Here is an 8,670-nt window from a genome sequence, read left to right as displayed (position 1 = left end):
TTATGAAGTCTTGATAGATAATTTCTAGAAGCATTTTTTGTAGGTTACTTACTGAGAAGAAAGTGAGATGTTCCAAAAGGAGAATATTACAAATGTAAGAGTAAAACAAAATGAAAATTTGATAGAATTTAAATGAATTAAGTGGACAGAAAAGTCCCTAGACACTAAAAAAAGTGAGGATTTCTCCCATCAGTAATATCAGTGATGTGGAGAACAGGAATGAGCTACCAGAGTAGGGGTTTATTTTAGGTATAACTGGAGTAGGTATTTTAGGTATAAAAAAATACCTATAAAGCATAAATAATGAGAGCAAGGACTTGCATTACTGATAGTATATTCTAGATATATATAATATATGTTATATATAGAATATATGTATATTTTATATACTAGCAAGTGAAAGAGATGCACTGTGAGAAGATTCATTAGCCAAGACAGTCAAACAAGAAAGGACTGGAGTCCTACAACATTCTACAGAGTCTGAGAAACATAAATTTCAGCTAAACAAACAGAGCAAAAGGTTACTCACTCTGGTATTTTAGCTGCTCCAGCTCCCACCTTTTTAGCTTCAATCTGCATGTGCACACATTCAAATCTCCAGAYATCGTGAAGCCCAAGTTTTCCATGAAACAAAACTGCACAAGTGAAACAGGACTGCTGCAATTCCTCATTTATACAACATCAGGGGAAAAGAGAAGGAAAGTCACATCTGTTAAGGCTGAACTCTGAGTTTAAAAAAAAAAAAAAGAAAAAAAAAAGGAAAAAAAAAATGTTGCTTGTGCTCACATGTTCTGTAATCTGATCCTAAGGAACCTGGAGGGCTTCAGAGATGCCTCTTATTCCTCCATTTGGACTCACCTCAGTATGTGTGTAGTTTTTTTGCTGTTGAAAACACACAATTGAGATATTGTCATTTTTTTTTTATCTGAAGCTGACATGAAAAGAAAGTTTGAGCTTTAAAATTAAGTTTGCTCGACTTTTAAATTGCAATGCACAGAAAATGGAAGAAAAATAGCACATGCTTACAGATATGTCAAAGCTCAGAAAAATAAGTGTTTTGGGTTGGGTTGTATCTAGAGGTTTGGGGTTTTTTTTATCTTTTTTTAAGCATTTTAAGCTTTACCTATGACTCCTGACAAAATTCTCTGCTTCCACCATGTAAACACACCCAGAACAACCCCCATACACACACACTCAAACTCTCTTGACTCAGCTCCCAATTAGATGAAGAGCTTGACAAATTCAATGGATTTTGTTCCTGTTATAACCCTTCTGAAGGAATGCCTAACTTTTCTTTTGTGGCTGGTGTCTCAATGGTCTGTCTGTTCGGACTTTTCTGTGCTTTCAGCAGAGATGAAACACTCATCACTCAGCTGTCCCTGCATCCTCCAACCTCCAGCACCAGCCAAACCCATGCCAGGGAGTGGCAATTTTGCTTCAATGACTTTATTGATTAAGGCAAACAGGGCTGTGCTGACCAATTTTTATTTTTATCCCAGCACCATCCCCAGCCCAATCAGAATCAGCTCCGTGTGGTTCTTCATCACTTCTCAAGTCTTCAGGGCTTTTACAATAAAAGGAGTTATCCTTTCATAACTGGTCATAATGGCTTTTGGAAACTTCTCATGGTTTTTTTTTTTAGTTTTAGGGGAGTGCAACAGAACTCTATTGTTGTAAAGATGTGATTTATTTATTTTATTTTTTTTTTAAATTCTGTTCTTCGTTTGGGTTAACATATACTGCCATCATGTGGGCAGAAATAAGAAAAATAAAATATGAAATTCCTCAACCTGAAAGCYTTTCTTTCCTTTTGAAAAATTCTTCTTGCTATCAATATGAGTGCTGAGCACGATGCTTTAGCTACTTTTCCTCATGCTCCTTGTCTGTAGATGACACAAATCATATAAAAAAAACAAGAAAAAAAAAACAGAAAAAAAACAAATCAAGGACAAACCAGGCAGGGCCTGACCCATCATTGCAAAGGAAGGGGTTGAATAGGAGTGTCACTATTGCCAGGCTTTCAACCCATGCACAAGATTCAGGATTCAATTCAAATTCAGACAAACAAGCAGGTCCTTTCCACTCATCACACCCAAAGTCTGTGTGTTGCCCTCCTTCCCCGGGTGCTGCTGTGGATTTACCCCTTTGAGAACAGGAAACTTCAATTTCARTACTTTATCCAGAGGATAAAGCATWAAAAGAAAGAGAATGKCCCACAAGCATAAATCTCCTCTTTWTTYYWMMAAMMKWAWTYKGRARAAAATTACCCCAAAAWTTTTATGTATTATWCATTCCTTATTATTTTGAGGAGCATAATCATTTGGGGAAAAAACCTACTTCAGTTGTCAAATAATAAATATTTGTATGGCCTAATGCTGCTTCCAAAAAATATTGTTTAAGTTTTAAAAATAATAATAATATTATAAGCCCATGATAGTGCCAAGAACCCCAGAACACAGACTGAAATGAGAATAKGCTGGAATTMCAGAAATTWTACTTGAAARACCATCAGTTTTAAAGTGTAACTGTGTGGTAAGAAGCCAGGAGTGTGGGATGTTTGCATCCATATGTGTTTGTATATAAATATATATAAATACATACATACATATATATATATAGTGTGTCTGTGTGTCTGTGCTTACATTTCTATTTTCAGTTCTATTTCTATTTCTATCTCTATTTCTATTTATTTCTATTTCTAATATATTTTTATATATTTATATTTATATTTATATTTATATATAAAATGTAGCTTACCAAAATCTAGTATTAAAGTCTTTACTCAAGTACAAAAATATCACCGTAAAAGCTGAATTTGCCAGCTTTGATTTCCCTGGAAGAGCAGGTTTGTTTTTTTTTTAAGAAGAAGGCTCAAAATAAAAAAAAAGTTAAAAAAAAATCATGGAACATGATTCTTATTCAGGAATCTTATAGCAGAAAAGAACATTTAACACGAGAAAAATACATCCCAACTGCATACGACCCAAATTTGTGTGACATAATCAGTTTATAAACAAACATATATTGTCTAATGCAAGGAATTTACACAAAATCATGGACATAGAAACCAACATTCACCAAGACTGAGAGAATATTTAGAATATTTCCCCTACATTTGGGTACAATGGTTACCACAGTTTGTTTCTTTACAATGATTATTAATAACTCTTTTATTAGGAAATGTGTATAATAAAGTCTTGGTCATATTAATAGCTTGATGATTGATCTTTTTAATTATTTAATGTGCAGAAGTAACTTCTCATTCATTCATTTTCTCGGTGCCATTTTCCTCTTGTGTTAAAATCAGATCTATTCCTGCAGCTTCCTTTTAATAATTATTTGGGCCCTCAGAACTTGTCGAGTCACATCTTGTTGTTTTACAGGTTACAGCTAGAACTGATGGATAATTGAATTTATACCAGGTGTAACACTTAATGGAGCAATAATTCTTTCAATTTCATGGCATTAATTTACATTAAGATCAGGTTGGTTCTCTCCTTCGTTAAAAGTGACAGCACTGTTCTCTTATTTAGACACAAACTCGACAAACTAATGGAAAAAAATAAATCAGGGTTAATAGATTAGAAAGATTAGAATTAAATAAAGAGATGGTAGGCTTGCAAAATCATAAGAGAACAAAAAAAACCAAAAGGGAGGGGTGCCAATTTTATACAAGAATTCCATCAAATAAACTGACTTCATTTTATTTTAAAGAAATAAAACCAATTATCTCCAGTACATAACAAAATTTCTTGCCATTTCTCTGCTGAGGCTGAAGTTCAATCTTGACAGAAAACACAGATTCCTCCTAACTCGTGGATCAACCCCATGTAGAACACAATAAAAAGGAAAAAAAGAAAAGAAAAACAGAGCAGGCAGCACTTATTTAATCCATCCACTTCAGGTTCACTCAGTCTTAATACTTTGCATCAACAACCTCTCTCTTCAAAGAGAATACCTTGATAAAAAGCATTTTGAATGGTGCTGGAGGGCATCCAACATGTGCTGCTCATTTTCCAGTGAAATGTTCACCATCCTTATCTGTCTCACCMCTTCCCTTCTGAGCAGAAATAATTCTCAAGGAACAGAGGATGGAGTTCAAGGAAAGCAAATACCAGGAAAAATGCATTTTATCCCTCTCCTCGTATTAATTTCTGGTGGTACAGAAAGTTAAGACTGTTGTGGCTTGGCTTGGAGGGAGCCCTACAGATAAAAACTCTGCATTTTTCACACTGAGTGTACTTTTATCCAGCTTAAAAAGGATTTCTGTAAACACAGGGCAGSAAGAGTGTTCCTAAAGTATTTAAAATTGCAGTCTGGGGTTGTGAGTTTAGAGTTGAAAGGACACAGCAATGATTTTGCAGTCTCAGTGAGACTCATTCTTCCCAGTAACTTCCAAGGAAAATATAACCCAGCGTAGTTTGTCAATAATCTGGAAATTCTGCCCCAAAAGMTGATGGAATTTCTGAACTCTGGTACACAGGCCCTCCAGCAGAGTGACCAGGCAAAAATCACTGCACCTTCAACATAAAAGCTTTAAAAACATGCAGAAAGCACCAAGTGTTCCTGGGCAAATTTCTGGAAGGAAATAACTTTACAAACTCTTCAGACTTTATTCTACATTTTATTACAAGGCAGCAACCTGTAAAGGTCTAAAGAGGGTTTGGATCAGTATCTTCTCGCCTTGCCTTAACTTGTAAAAAAAACCCAAAAGTTTTATATATTATACATTCCTTATTGTTTTGAGGAGTGTAATCATTTTGGAAAAAAAAAATCTTCAGTCATCAAATAATAAATATTTGTATGGACTAATGTCGCTTCCAAAAAATATTGTGTAAGACCTTTACAGTTTAAAAAATAATAATAATATAAGCACAGGACAGTGCCAAGAACCCCAGAGCACAGACTGAAATGAGAATATGCTGGAATTCCAGAAATTTTTCTTGAAAGACRGCCAGTTTKAAAGTGTARCTGTGTGGTARRAAGCCAGGGGTGTGGKRTGTTTGTAYCCACACACAYATGTGTGTGTCTGTGTGTAAATATGATATTATATATRTTTTTGTATATTTGTAAATACATATTTATATTCATGTTGATATTTAAAAAATTTAGCCTACCAAAATCTAGTGTTAAATTTGGCCAACCAAATCTAACAAAGCATTTCCCCGTTTTTCTGAGAGGGAATAAATACATTTCCATCCTTCCTCCCTGAGCATCCTGGACATGAACCCACATTTTACACAACATTCCTGGGGCTCTCTGGCCAATTCCATATTATGATCTGGGTGAAGAACAGGCAAAGGCTCATCAGATCTGGGAACTTCCAGAATAATTTAGATGAAGCAGGAGCTGCTCAGACTGGCCAGGCTCATTCTCTGTGACCTACAGCTGAATTTCTCCAGCAGGGAATTTCTGCAGAGTCACAGGGAAGTGCGGAGTTAATAATTTACACTCTGTATTCCTCATTTCTGACCCTCAGAGTGTGGCTGTTTGCCAGCTGAGTGCTCAGACCAAACCCCAGAGGGCTCCAGGCACTTCTGGAGCTGCACAAACCCCCCCCTGAGGAGGAGAACTGAGACCAAACYGAGATAATCAAAGTCTGACAGACTTAGGCTGGGATTAGCATTTTGATAAAGCCAGGTTGGTTTGACGAGCTGGTTGTTCAAAAGGCTCATAATCAGACTCTGCTGTCTCACTGCTCCAAGGATGGGGAGTTTATCCAGGTCTGAGACTTTCCATGGTAAAATTAATCTTCTGAAATTGTAGTTAGRCAAACAAATCCCGGGACAGATGGTGATTGTTCATGCAAATGCATGAAGGCACCTGTAAAGATACAGAAAATGTGTTTGTTAATAAAAATCCCTCATTCTCTACTCTTTCTTTCTCCTGAATCCTGTATTCCTCACTCCCAAACAACTTGGGTCAAACTGATTAATCTTTTTCCCAAGAATCCCAAGTGCTTATGTTATAATCAATTAAGAACTGAGTTGTATACACAACTGGAAAGACTGATGGAGAGAACATTTTTTTTCCAAGATTTCTGAAATTCCTACCTACGGGATAAGGAGATTCTGCCACACCTTATCTTCTTTGGAATAATATTTATCCAGTTGTACCCCATAATTAACTTAAAAAAAATTCTGTCATTTAGTTGGTATTTATCTTGTAATTAATTTCCTGGTGGTCAAGACCTAAGGACAATTAATAAAACAGGAAAATCAATTGTCCATGCTTGAATACATAGAATATAAACACTACTCCACCAAAAGGGGGTTCAAAAACCAGAGAGCTGCACAAAGCCCATGAGAGAGCCCCAAGGCTTCATGAGAGCATTCACTTTACAAAATTAGGTAAAATAAGGAAATATCAGCTGTAAACATTGGTATGATCTTCATTTGACATTGCTATACAGGCTAAAATTGCTTTTACATTTATTTTTTAAAAAATCAACTAAGTTTGTGAGTGAAATTCGAGTTCAAGCCCTTTTTTGCTGTTATTCTATCATTAATTAAATACATATTAAAAAGCCAATAATGAAAAACACCTCACAGTTGGGYATTTTGGAGTAACTAGAACATAAATATGATTTTCTTGCCTCCAGACTAGTGAAKGATAAATAGTTGTTCCCAATCAATGAGGCTCATTTGAATGTGGAGTAAATATTTACATCTGAATGATGAATATCTGAAAAGCWGATTTATCATGGCAAGCATTATAGACTGTTAATTGCAGCACTATTCAAATTGTCACAGAAGTAACATCAATTGCACAAATGCAAATTACTGATTTCAAAATGAAAGGACGGACATTTTTTGATGCTTCTTTTAGATTAATTTATGATAAATATTAATTTCTTACAGAAAAGCAATGTGGAAGAAGAAATATGTTGATGGTGATTAATTATCATAAAATTACCAATGGGCAGTGGCTCATCTCAAGAAATTGWTGTCTTTTCTTGCTGATGAGATGAAGTCAAACATTTGTAAACAAATTTTTTTATTTCCTTACTACTGGAATGGAGATGGATGGTTTGAAAATATTGAAGTCACTGCAGATGGGTCAGTTCCTCCAAAAAGAAACACAGTTTTTTCCACRTGATATTGGTGTTTAAAGGCCAATTTCACCAGTTTTTACTCATGCATGACAGGTCATTTTAAGCTCTAGAACCTTCATCCCAAATGCAAGTTTTATTTTAAAAAAGATACCGTGCCACTTAAAAAGTAACTTAAACCAGAAGAAAAAGGAGACACAACTGAGAAGTTGAAACTTCTTTCTTTGATGAGAAAAAGGAACTATACCACATCTGGCATTCAATTCACAAATTCCTACAGCTACCATTCTGCACCTTTGAGGTTAAAAATTCTAGTATAAGTTCCAGAAAAAAATAATGGTGACATGTTCAATGTTTTTTTTTTCTTGTCCTATTTTCAGACAGATTATAAAAAGCCTGTGTCTAATGAATAGCATAAATATGTTACACATCTGAATATTTTCTGAGTTTAAATCAACAGCATCTGAGCAAGAACAGAATTTCAGAGTCTTCAGCAACTTGTAGAGAGCAGAAAATAGAACTTCTGGAAAAATACCTCTCATCTGTTCAAAATAAATATTCTGAAAAAGGGAGATATTGGAGGAGCATTACTGTTTCTAATGAAAATATTAATCTTTAAGTGAGGTCACTCACTGCCACTTGGAGGAGAAGATGAAAACATTGAGAAACCATTAAAACAGTGGATTTGGTTCTTTCTGGGTGTACTGACCCTGCTCAGCTTTCCCTGATCTTGTCACAGGTTAGAATACACAGAGCAGCAGTTATTTCCCAATAATAAGCGAACAAAAATACTGTATAAATGAGAGAATAAAAACTATTTAATTCATGCCAATAAACAGCTGTTGGCTCACAAAAATTCTGGGTACCACTACAGTGCAGTTTGAGTTTCTGTTTTCACTGCTATGCCCCAGAGTGCCAGAGGAAGGCAGAAGATGAACATATTTTCTCTATCAAATTGTAGTAAAAGCATACAGGACTACTCCTCAAACAAGTTCTGAATAATCCACAGATTGTGTGGAGTTTCTTAAAACTACATAGAAATTACAAATTTCAACCTTGAAAAGAAGAAAATGCTGCAAATGAGCAAGGCTCAGAGAGAAGAATTAATTACAACAGGAAAATAAAATCACTTTGCATCTTTTCTAGGCTTTTCTAATACACTTGGATGATGGTGATAAACCCAAGTAAATCAAATTAAATAAGTGGCAATCAATCATCTATTTTACATTTTTACTGCTATGTAGCAGCAGGAACAATCACCCTTTTTTTTTTTTTCTTTTTTTTTCAAAGCAAATGCAACCAGCATTTCTTGCATCTCCAAAGMAAAGTTTTCCTTATCAGTTCCTCTTTGTCTTGAAATTCTCACCATCGGCCTCTCCAGTCAGTGTTTATTCTCTGGGCACCTACAGGGCCTGTAAAAGTGGAAATTTCTCCATCCTCTTGATAAAAAAAATCTTTTTAGCAGTCTGTTAGTTTGCTGTTTCACCCTTTCCACCGTTCCCTAGAGCAAGTCTTTTGAGATCTCAAAACCTCAAGGGTTTATTCCATCCTTGATCCCTCTGTTAAGACTGCCAACAGTTGAAACATCTAATATTTTATTCCAAATCCTAATACTTTCT

The 8,670-nt window shown here is 35.2% G+C and overlaps 1 long non-coding RNA gene across 1 annotated transcript in view; it reads right to left on the bottom strand.

Annotated features, from left to right (window-relative positions):
• Window positions 1-703, bottom strand: part of LOC130581590 (uncharacterized) — a 38,978-nt gene extending 38,275 nt beyond the window's left edge. The window contains exon 1 of the long non-coding RNA XR_008966249.1: window positions 530-703. This is a non-coding gene — a long non-coding RNA (uncharacterized LOC130581590). The remainder of the gene's footprint in view (window positions 1-529) is intronic.
• Window positions 704-8,670: the final 7,967 nt, after the last annotated feature.

Source organism: Malurus melanocephalus, unplaced genomic scaffold (assembly GCF_030028575.1).
Source record: "Malurus melanocephalus ecotype Western Australia unplaced genomic scaffold, MMel_1.1 scaffold_423, whole genome shotgun sequence".
NCBI classification, from domain to species: domain Eukaryota; kingdom Metazoa; phylum Chordata; class Aves; order Passeriformes; family Maluridae; genus Malurus; species Malurus melanocephalus.
Note: the sequence above shows the minus strand (reverse complement) of the source record. Positions and strands in the feature narration are given on the sequence as shown.